Here is a 12,451-nt window from a genome sequence, read left to right on the forward strand (position 1 = left end):
TATAAAACTGTTTCTAATAAGTTAACAATTTCTAATAAGTTAACATACACCTAGTATGGGGACTCAGTCTTTTAACTCCTAGTATTTATTAAATTCCACACAAATACTTGTACGTGAATGTTTATAACACTTGTACTAATGGAAGCTTCAAACTTGAAACAATTCAAATATCCATCAACAGGTGACTGGTTAACCAAAATATCGTATTTTCATACAATGGAATGCTACTCAATGATAAAAAGAAATAAACTACTGATGTGTCTAATAACATAGATCAATCTCAAAATCAGTATGCTGAGTGACCCCAGTTTGGTCTTTTTCATCATTATAAATTTTTTCCACCTTACAAACATATATATATATATACATATATATATATATATGGGTGTGTGTGTGTGAAATCATGCATCATGTCTACCTAGAGTTTCACCAACTAGCTTGTTATTTTTTTCAGATGACCAACAAATTTTGGCTTTGTTGATTTTCTTCCTTTTTGTTTTGTATTCTATTGATTCTGAATTTTTAAAAATCGTTTATTTTATTATATTGCTTATTTACTTTCTTTTACTTATTCTTCTTTTGCTAGGTTCTTGTGAAGGTAGCTTTATTCTTTTTCAAATATAAGCATTTAAAGATTTAAGTTTCCTTCTCATAACTGCTTTCACAACATCCCCTGAAATGTGCAAAAACTATCTTTCATTAGCATTCAATTAGTAATATTATATAACTTTCTTTTAACTTGTTACTTTGCTTATGGGTTTCCAAGATTTATAATTAAATTCCATAACAGTAAGAGAGCATCCTCTGTGTGATTGAAATCCTTTGAAATTTGCTTCACAGCCCAGTGCATAGTCTCTCCTGATGGATGTTATTGTGTACTTTTAAAAAATATGAATTATGAAATTGTGTAAATGTTCTATAAATGTAAATTAGTTTGAATTTAATGACAGTGTTGTTCAAATCTTTGATATTTAAGCTTAATCTTTTTCTACTTGTTCTATCAGTCACTGCACAGAGGATGTTAAAATGTTCTACAATGATCGTGTGTTTCTCTATTTCCATTTAGTATTGTTATTTTCTTGATGAACTGACAAATTTATACTATAAAATAAACCTTTCTGTCTGTGGTAATATGCTTTGTCTTGAAGTGTACTTTTGTGAGATTAATAGAAAAATGTGAGTTTACTTAATGTTTACTGTTTACATGATATTTTTTCCACACTTTACTTTCAATCTGTTTGATTTTATTAAAAGTCATCTTTTGAAAACAAGTTAGTTGGGTAGTGATTAGTTTTTAAATAAATTTTGCTTTTTAATTAGAATGTTTATTCCATTCATATAAATAAATAAAAATTTATACAATTGGCATTATCCATAAGTTTAATATCTGTTTTCAGTTTTTGCCTTCTTCTCTTGCTCTCCTTTCTTTTCTCCTGCCATCTTATATATAAATACACACATATATTTATATGCAAACACATTTTAGTATTTTATTTTTCCTTCTTTAAAGGCCTTTTAAACTATAGCTCATCAGAGTCCCTTTTATGATTACTGTAGTGGTTATAATTTATCTTGAATTTTTTAGTCTTTGAATTAATATTTTTTCTTTTCACATATGATGTAAAAATATTAGAGTAGTTTCATTTACTCCCAGTTGTCCCTTGAGATATTGTTGTCATGTGTTTTATTTATATATATGCTATGGCCTCTATAATGTTCTGCTGTTGTTGTTTAAACACTCAATAATCTTTAAAAAATAAGGAAAGGAAGCAAAATAGTCTTTAAAAGTTTATTCATATATCTATTATTTTCTGGTGCTTTTTATTCCTTCTTGTTGAGATGATTTCTCATCTGATATTATTTCCCTTCCACATGACACATTTTCATTAGTATCTCTGAGTCTGCGGGTGAATTATCTTAGCTTTCTGTTATCTGAAAAAGAGATTTTGCTTTCATTTTGTTAAAGAAGTTTTCACTGGATATTGAATTCTTGTTGGTAGTTTTATTTTTCTTTCATCATTGAAAGGATGTGATTCTATTGTTCACAGGTTTCCATTGTTTCTGAGAATATATGTTATCATTCTTACTATATTTCTCTGAAATATAATGTATCTCTTTTCCAAGGCTTTTATGTTTTTGTTTTTGTTTTCCTTCAGTTTAAGCAGTTCAGCTTTAAAGAGCTTAGTTATGGACTTCTTTATGTTTGTATTTTTTGATTTTGCTGAGCTCCTCCAAATATGGGAACTACTGTTTTGATTATAAATGGAAAAATCACGGCCAATGTTTCTTCACATGTTTTTTCTGTTTCATTCTCCTTTTACTCTTTTGAAGACTTTAGTTACACATATGGTAGATCGCTTAATACCATACCCAAGTCATAGGTGCCAATTTATTGCTTTTCAATCCTTTTTTCTTCTCTCTGATTCAATTCGAATAACTTCTAGTATCCTATTTTAGGTTCATTGAGTCTTTTTCCTCATGTAGCCAATCTACAGTTAATCACATCTAACAAATTTATTTCAAAAGCTATATTTTTCAGTTCAAGGATTTCCATCATGTTTTCTTTTCCTTATATTTTATAGATGTCCAAAATTTTCTTATCTTTTTACTCATTGTATCTAAATATTTTCAAGCCACCTTTACTATCATCATTTTTTAATATTCTTGACTATTAATTTCAAAATATGGTTTATCTTTAGATCTTTTTGTATTAGATATTTCTTTTTTTTAGTATTGGCCAAATTTTCTTGTTTCTTTCAGGTCAGTTCAGTTCAGTCACTCAGTCGTGTCCGGACTCATTGCGACCCCATGGACTGCAGCATTCCAGGCCTCCCTGTCCATCACCAACTCCCAGAGTTTACTCAAACTCATGTCCATTGAGCTGGTGATGCCATCCAACCATCTCATCCTCTGTCGTCCCCTTCTTCTCCCACCTTTAATCTTTCCCAGCATTAGGGTCTTTTCCAATGAGTCAGCTCTTCACATCAGGTGGCCGAAGTATTGGAGTTTCAGCTTCAGCATCAGTCCTTCCAATGAATATTCAAGCAGTGATTTCCTTTAAGATGGACTGGTTGGATCTCCTTGCTGTCCAAGGGACTCTCAAGAGTTTTCTCCAACACAACAGTTCAAAAGCATCAATTCTTCAGTTCTCAGCTTTCTTTATGGTCCAACTCTCACATCCATACATGACTACTGGAAAAACCATAGCTTTGACTAGAAGGACCTTTGTGAACGAAGTAATGTCTCTGCTTTTTAATATGCTGTCTAGATTGGTCATAGCTTTTCTTCCAAGGAGCAAGCATCTTTTAATTTCATGGCTGCAGTCACCATGTGCAGTAATTTTGGAGCCTAAGAAAATGAAGTCTCTCACTGTTTCGACTGTTTCCCCATCTATTTGCCATGAAGTGATGGGACCAGATGCCATATTAGTTTTCTGAATATTGAGTTTCAAGCCAGTTTTTTCACTCTCCTCTTTCACTTTCATCAAGAGGCTCTTTAGTTCTTTACTTTCTGCCATAAGGGTGGTGTCATCTGCATATCTGAATATCTTGTTTTTTTGCATGTGCAGTAGTAGTTGATTAATAGATGTTGTAGATAATGCATTGTATAATACAGTCCTGCTACTTTTGTCTTTCTCTGTAGAACTTTGCATTTAATACTGGTCTGAAGTTAAATTACTGGGAGATCATATGATCAAAGAAAGGCTTGATTTTAGACTTTGTCATATGCATTTATTTTCATTTTTCCCTTGGCACTAGGATATATCTCTTGGTTCTAAGATGTGATCTTTACTCCTAAGTTGTGGTCTTAATAATATTTCTATGTATAACTCAAAGTATTTATCAAGTCTCTATCACTCTGGTTGATTGGGTTCCTAATTCTGTGTCCCAAGTAGCAAGCAGCTTCTGAAATCACCAATCAGCTCCTTTAACTTTGCAGCTCTTGTTTACTCTGTAACTTTTAGATTTCTCTCTAGGCCTATGAATTTCAAGAGTTAGCTAAGTGCTTTAGCATTGCATGTACTCATATTTTGAATTTTCTTATATTTAGGTTCCTTCTTTATAGGATTTCCTCTTCAATTTCATGCTGTTCCAGAAGCCTGTAACTCCAACCTCTGACCACTCATCCCAATAAATCTACATGTTTTGTGAAGCTCTGTCATCTAGCTCAGGAGATCTAGAGACTCTCCTAATGGGTAAAAGAAAAAAAAATCGTCATAAAACAGATAAATGTGGCTCTCATCCTCCATAGTTACTTTTTCCCAAGTGTCCTTACTCTGTTAGATACTCCCTAGTCTCCAGCACTTTTGAATAGTGGTTCTATAATATTTTGTCTAGAATTTTAAAATTTTATTTGTAAGAGAATTTTCTGATATAAGCTACTCTGCCATTACCTGAAACCAAAATAATTTTAATATTTTTGTTACAGAGTTTTGAATGGGCTTTCTGCTGTTGTCTCAGAATTGTGGTTTTGTCTGAGGACAGTATGTACTAAACAATCTCCATTTGTTCACTGGACCTGAGCAGAACTCCTAAATCAAGAAAGAAAATTTCAAGAGAACCACTCAGATATTGAAAATGACTACAAGCAGGAAGAATTGGTGAGTCATTTCTTGGTTGGATATCTTCCTAAGAGATACAATTGCTGATTTATCTCTTAGCTGTTTGTATGTAAAAAGGCATAGGACTGAGAAAGCAGTGATTGAATTAAATTGTAACAATTCCAAATTTGTGTCCTGCTGAGTTCAGGCTATTTAATGTATTGGGTGTATCATATTCATTGAATCATGAGAGTCCAAGATAACATATATGAAAATAAAATGTGCAATGGTCTCAGACAAGAGTTAGTTTTGTTGAAACAGAATTCTAGAATGGGTTCCACTATCTCTTTATTCTTATTGTGAGCCTATTGGATTGAACTGTTATTTTTTACAGTTGATTTTTATAGACAATGTTACTATCTTCCAATTTTCTCTAAAAATGATAGTTGCCTATTGAATTTAGAATGATTCTTTGTTTTCTTCTTTTTGTTCTTTCCTTCACTCATTCCTCATAGGGAGGGAGACTTTCAATCTAATCACACATAGAAATTATGCTGAAACAAGGATCGATATAAGCAAAATAACAGTACTTCATTCTAAGCAAGATCATGAGAACATTGGGAAACCAATTTTCTTGTCTTTCATTACAAGGGCTTCATGAAACTCTCTAGCCCTCAAAACAATGATGAGTAGTAGATTAAACCAAGGCCCTGGCCAGGGTAAGTTAAGAATAGGAAGACTAGAAGGTGGCCAAAATTAAAACACTTCAAGGATGCTGATCTTTGATGAACTTTGTGAAAACTGAAAAATGAATGAACAGAGCAATAAGGACGTATTAAACACAATTATCTGAATTCAGTTAAGTTAGTGAATAAAATAGGGGTCTCTTTAGAAATTGACTGAACGTCTTTCTAGACTCTGAGGCATAAAAGCTACATCTAGAGTAACATAGTCACATTCAGGGACTTTATATCAGATAGTACTGTGTTCAAATTTGTACTCTGTCATGAACTAGCTATGTGAAATTAGAAATTTATTCTAATTATCTTCTCATCTGTGAATGAAGTTCATCACAGTATTTGGGTCATAAAGGTGTTATCAAGAGAAGTTAGATAAAACATGTAAAAATTTTAGCACAATGCATAATTGAGTAGCAGTGATCTTTAGTTTTCATCACTGCTATAATCCACATGACCTTCTGCCTCATTTTTTAATGTCTTCATTTAAATATCTTTATTTCAAGTGAGACCTTGTTCTACTTGCATATCTAAAACTCTAAGACTTATTAGTTTTATTTCTCATCCTTGGTTGTTTTATTCATAATATTTAACATTATTATACTACATTTCCCTTGCTTATATTCCTTAATATTTATCTCCTATAATAAGAATATAAGCTCTACTTAACACAGGGATTATTTTGCCTATTTTATACATTGCTGTGTCCCCAGAGACTATAACCTGGTACAGAATAGGCACTCAGGTGCTCACTAAGTATTTGTTGAATGATAACAAAATTTGGTGTGTGATGAAATGATGTAGCTCTCATTCTCTCTAATATGAATGTATTCTTCGTTCTCAGTGGCATCAGAGTTCTCTTCAGTTTTATTGTATTGTGACAATTGGAGAGGCCTTCAATTTCCTTTTAAGAGGAAGATCCTTGCATTATTTTGGGATAATACTTCTGAAATAATGACTAGTGTCTTTTCCTTTTATATTTCCTCTAAACCCGATTTATTTCCCATTTGGTCAGGAGTCAGAACTTGCTACATATATCTCTTAGGAAAAGATTGTTACAGTGAAAAACAGAGTAATGGTTTAGATTTCAAAATTATACAACCCAAGGGAACTGAAAGCTATGAAAACATGTGGCAACTCAAAGGAAAGTTTCCTTTCTCTGTAACTAAGACAGATCCCCAGAACTACGAGAGACTGGAAAGTTGGAGGTAGGATCAGCAATGAATGGTGAAAAGCGTTCTTGAAAAGGAAGCCCTATGTTTAGACCTTTACTCAGGCTCTGTCTTGTTATTGGAATTAAAAGAAATTCCAGACAGATCTGATGATTCAAATGCAGAGAGTACTTTGTACTCTGGGTAGTGACTGAGGAAGCAGAAAGTCTCTGAGTAGAAATGGCCACATGGTCAACCTAGGAAGATAAACCTAAAACAACCTGACTCATTTTACCTGCCAATAAACCCAGTGAGGCTTTGGAGATAGGCTTGGGGCATAGACTGCTAGATAATTTTCTGTTGAGGATAGGTTTTAGCAGTGCATAACATGACTTTGATCTTGCAAACTTTCTCCTCCATCTCCCATACACACTTTCAGTGACTGCTTTCAAGGTGCCACTGCTCTGTCTTAGCATGAGCAAGCTTTCCTGGGCTGCTTCTGTTTTGTGGACTGCTGTACTTGCTGACTCATGGCTCCCTGGAAAATGGTCCCTGTCTCTTTGGGAGAGGAAAATGGCCCTAGTATCCTTGTATGTACAAATCACAATCATTGACACCAAAACTTATTTCTTGAAGGCTCTTCTCTTTTATGAAACTCTCTAATGTCTGTTCAGTCTTAACCTTTTTCTCTTGTTCAGTTCTTCCTTCTTGACAAGAAAAGTAGAGAATAGCATTAAAACATAGTTGGGACTTTTATCCCACCATACTCACTAGCCCTGAGTTTTTAAGCAAGTTCCCATCTTCTGACACACCATAGGTAATATGAACTAATGAGCATTCTGTATGTATTTTGCATTCTGTCTTACTTCCAACCAGGATTCTTTGGAGTGAAAATCTTTTTTTTTTTTTTTTGACCAGTACTGTTAAAACCTCTCCTCATGAGAGATTTTTCTAGGAGTCTATATTCCCAGCCTATTTCCAAAGCCTCATTGGGTTTATTGGCAGGTAAAATGGGTTGCAGATCTTAGGATGTGGAAGAAGTGCCTGATTTTTCTGTCAACTGTGTCAACATGTCCTTTCTTCATTTTCTGGCTCATTGCTAACTCTCTGCCTTGTCGCCTTCCAATTGGGCTCAGGAGTATCAATACAACCAGTTATTTCAGTGGTTTACTATGATTGGATATGCCACATTTCTACCAAAATGCTATATACTCTCTATTTTTCTTGCCATTACATCTCTGGATGGGGCTTGATTTTCACTAATTGGTCAATTGTGCTTATTGAGAAGACTCAAAATGTTTCATGTTCAAACTTCCCTGAGTGGTAATGTTAAAACTTCCCAGCTGCCAAAATGGCTGCCTCAACGGAACCAGGCTCAAAACATCTGCTTCACAATAATCTGATTCCATGGCAATAGTCCAGGGTGATGTGAATTAAAGATTTCCATAAAATAATGGACTGAGTAGGGAACACATAATTAGAAATAATATTAGAAGATAAAATCAAAAGGATTTTATCAAAATGTTGAAATATGAGGTTGATGTAAAAAATGTTTTTGAATTTACTATTTTACCCTCAGTAATGAGGTATAAATCAGTATTATCAAAGAAATTAAATGCAGGGATTGAATATGTATGTGTCAAGCCAAAGAAAGATTCAATATTTTTGTTCTTGGTCATAGTCATGTGTAGATAGTAATAATAGTCAAATTAGACTGCTTCTGTCTCCATGTGTTATTTAAATAACTGATTGGCATTATTATTGAGATCATAGATGTTTGAAAATTGTTTTAAATGTACCTGAAAACAGATTAATTGACTCAGCAGTGGTGAGGTCAGGTATCATATATGAGCACACGTGTTGTGACATTTTATTAGTCAGAGTAACTTAGATGTAGCAGAGACTTGGCCTCTAAACATCTCTGGTACTCTCTCAGCCTTTACACTATTGATGTAATATGAATAAGATTAACAGCTTAAAAAAAGTCTCCTTGCCATGAACATATGCAATTGATAGACCAAGACAAGTAAATAGTTTCATCTTTGATTTGGGCTTTAAATTCACATTTCCTCTTTCCAAATTCTATACAGCTGCTTAGCTAAATCCCTGAATAAAGAACTACAATTTTAAACTATCTAGACATCCAAAGCATCCATCTTCTTTGGGCAAAATTCTCAGTGACCTTTTAGATGTTAACATTTGTTTATGTGCCAGAAAGACATGGTTGTGCCTATGCCTGCTTACCTTTCTTTAAGTCTCTCTTGCAGATCCTTTTACCTATTGGCAACTATGTGTTTATTCATGTCCATTTATTATGATGTGGAGAAAGGTTCAGATATAAGCAAGTCAGACAAAGGCAATTAGAGGAGTAGTGAGGAGTATCTTAAGCCTGCTGCTTTTGCACAGCTTCTATAAATATTGCAAAAGTCAGAAGCCTCCTTTAAAGCTTTCCCCTCCATTCTCTACAAATATTAAAAGAAGGCTCTTATCTGCTTTGTACTCCTGAATTGTAAAATTCAAATAGGAAATTAGATGATGTAATGTGACAAAATCATAAAATTCTGTGTCATTTAATGATAGAAATAGAAAGACAGGGCATAAGTCAGCCAGTAGAATACTTTCAGCTCAATTTTTCAACAAATATTTTTAGAGCAGCTACTCTCAGTGAGCACAATTCTAGTTATTTGGGATAGATAATGAACAAAATATACAAAGATCCTTGACCTCATAGAGTTTACATTCTAGTGAAGGGCACATGTGATAAAATATGAACATAACAGATAAATAAGAGAACAGTCTATAAGACCACTCTCACCTCTGACACCAGTTGCAATTTAAGGGGCCCAAGATACCCTTCGATTTGACAATTCAGTAGAAAGACTCACAGAGCTCAGTGAGTGCTGTTTCACTATTGTGAAAGGATCCAGATTAAAATCAGCAAAAGAAAGGGAACGATGGGGCAGAGTCCAGGAGTGTCCTATTAATAAATGTGGATTTTTTCAATTGTCCACTCCCACTGGAGTCAAGGACATGGTTAACTCCTCCTGGAAGTGACATGTCATAATAAGCACAGTGTTGCCAAGTAGCAAAGCTCATTTGAGACAATGTTCAGAATCTTTATTGGTGTTCAGTCACATAGACATGGTCAACTGCCCACATAGTGCACCTTAACCTCCAGCTTCTGTGGTGTTGAGCTGATACTGTATGACTCTAAGTCCCCACCATAAATCACATTGTTAGACTTTTCTGCATGGCCCAGAGCCCCCAAGTAAACAAAGATACTGTCATTAGTCAAAATATGCCAAGAGTTTAGAGTTAGGAGAGTTGCGGTTGTATATGTGCGTAATGAGGAGAAAGGGCACTTTGCCTTATTGAAGGCAGTGTTTAGGATAAGTCTCTTTAAAAGGTGTCGTCTAAAAACACTGATGAAAGAAATCAAAGAGGACACAAACAGATGGAGAAATATACCGTATTCATGGATTGGAAGAATTAATATAGTGAAAATGAGTATACTACCCAAAGCAATCTATAGATTCAATGCAATCCCTATCAAGCTACCAATGGTATTTTTCACAGAACTAGAACAAATCATCTCACAATTTGTATGGAAATATAAGAAACCTTGAATAGCCAAAGCAATCTTGAGGAAGAAGAATGGAACTGGAGGAATCAACCTGCCTGACTTCAGGCTCTACTACAAAGCCACAGTCATCAAAACAGTATAGTACTGGCACAAAGATAGAAATATAGATCAATGGAACAAAATAGAAAGCCCAGAGATAAACCCACACACCTATGGACACCTTATCTTCGACAAAGGAGGCAAGAATATACAATGGAGAAAAGACAATCTCTTTAACAAGTGGTGCTGGGAAAACTGGTCAACCACTTGTAAAAGAATGAAACTAGAACACTTCCTAACACCATACACAAAAATAAACTCAAAATGGATTAAAGATCTAAACGTAAGACCAGAAACTATAAAACTCCTGGAGGAAAACATAGGCAAAACACTCTCCGACATAAATCACAGCAAGATCCTCCATGACCCACCTCCCAGAATATTGGAAATAAAAGCAAAAATAAACAAATGGGACCTAATTAAAATTAAAAGCTTTTGCACAACAAAGGAAACTATAAGCAAGGTGAAAAGACAGCCTTCAGAATGGGAGAAAATAATAGCAAACGAAGCAACAGACAAACAATTAATCTCAAAAATATACAAGCAACTTCTGCAGCTGAATTCCAGAAAAATAAACGACCCAATCAAAAAATGGGCCAAAGAACTAAACAGACATTTCTCCAAAGAAGAAATACAGATGGCTAACAAACACATGAAAAGATGCTCAACATCACTCATTATTAGAGAAATGCAAATCCAAACCACAATGAGGTATCATTTCACACCAGTCAGAATGGCTGCTATCCAAAAGTCTACAAGCAATAAATGCTGGAGAGGGTGTGGAGAAAAGGGAACCCTCTTACACTGTTGGTGGGAATGCAAACTAGTACAGCCACTACGGAGAACAGTGTGGAGATTCCTTAAAAAACTGGGAACAGAACTGCCATATGACCCAGCAATCCCACTGCTGGGCATACACACCGAGGAAACCAGAATTGAAAGAGACGCGTGTACCCCAATGTTCATCGCAGCACTGTTTACAATAGCCAGGACATGGAAGCAACCTAGATGTCCATCAGCAGACGAATGGATAAGGAAGCTGTGGTACATATACACAATGGAATATTACTCAGCCATTAAAAAAAATACATTTGAATCGGTTCTACTGAGATGGATGAAACCGGAGCCCATTATACAGAGTGAAGTAAGCCAGAAAGAAAAACAACAATACAGTATACTAATGCATACATATGGAATTTGAAAGATGGTAACGATAACCCTATATGTGAGACAGAATAAGAGACACAGATGCATAGAACAATTTTATGGACTCTGAGGGAGAAGGTGAGGGTGGGACGTTCTGGGAGAATAGCATTGAAACATGTATATTATCATATGTGAAACAGAACACCATTCCATGTTCGATGCATGAGACAAGGGCTCAGGGCCGGGGCAATGGGGTGACCCAGAGGGATGGGATGGGGAGGGAGGTGGGTGGGGGGTCCAGGAAGGGGAACACATGTAAACCCATGGCTGATTCATGTCAATGTATGGCAAAAACTATTACAATATTGTAAAGTAATTAGCCCCCAACTAAAATAAATAAATTTAGAAAAAAAAAAAAGGTGTCATCTAAGAAAAGTTGTCTCAGATGATTTTCAAGTAACGAAACCAAGGTACAAAAAGGGAAGTGATTTGTCCAAGGCCAACTGAGATCTAGTGCCTGTTACATGGAGGTGAGCAAAGACATTATCCAGCACAGTGCTATACCAGTTTCCTGTTTACATGGTCATAGATTGATTTTTATCTAATCAAAGTGGTTTTGCAACAGTAGGGTCACAGAGATAGCAATAATGAAATTTGGCTAAGTCAGAAGCTAGTCCAGGAGAAACTGAAGTACTGAAAGCCAGAGGAAAGGAAGTCAAGAAGCAGAAGAGCAGAAAGGCATCAAATAGTACAGCCTGGGCTCAGTTCAGTTCAGTTCAGTCACTCAGTTGTGTCTGGCTCTTAGCAACCCTGTGGACTGCAGCAAGCCAGGCCTCCCTGTCCATCACCAACTCCTGTTTACTCAAACTCATGTCCATTGAGTCGGTGATGCCATCCAACCATCTCATCCTCTGTTGTGCCCTTCTCCTCCCACTTTTCCATCTTTTCCAGCATCAGGAACTTTTCAGATGAGTCAGTTCTTTGCATCAGGTGGCCAAAGTATTAGCGTTTCAGCTTCAGCATCAGTCCTTCCAATGAATATTCAGGACTGATTTCCTTTAGGATGGACTAGTTTGCTTTCCTTGCAGTCCAAGGGGCACTCAAGAGTCTTCTCCAGCACCACAGTTCAAAGGCATCAATTCTTCAGTGCTCAGCTCTCTTTATAGTCCAACTCTCACATCCATACATGACTAAT

General features: G+C 35.4%; 2 long non-coding RNA genes across 7 annotated transcripts in view; one reads left to right on the forward strand and one right to left on the reverse strand.

Moving 5' to 3' along the window:
* LOC145509733 (uncharacterized) overlaps window positions 1–12,451 on the forward strand; it is a 1,421,207-nt gene that overhangs the window by 420,519 nt on the left and 988,237 nt on the right. For all 6 annotated transcript variants that reach the window (XR_014056369.1, XR_014056366.1, XR_014056370.1 and 3 more), the window contains one exon: window positions 4,429–4,600. This is a non-coding gene — a long non-coding RNA (uncharacterized LOC145509733). The remainder of the gene's footprint in view (window positions 1–4,428; window positions 4,601–12,451) is intronic.
* On the reverse strand, window positions 1,423–9,490 carry LOC145509749 (uncharacterized). Its single transcript, XR_014056383.1, has 2 exons — window positions 9,244–9,490; window positions 1,423–4,188 (listed from the first exon to the last, which is right to left on the reverse strand). It is a non-coding gene; the product is annotated as an uncharacterized LOC145509749 (long non-coding RNA).

This window comes from Giraffa tippelskirchi, chromosome 6, assembly GCF_054371585.1.
Source record: "Giraffa tippelskirchi isolate mGirTip1 chromosome 6, T2T-mGirTip1v1.2.pri, whole genome shotgun sequence".
Lineage (NCBI taxonomy): Eukaryota > Metazoa > Chordata > Mammalia > Artiodactyla > Giraffidae > Giraffa > Giraffa tippelskirchi.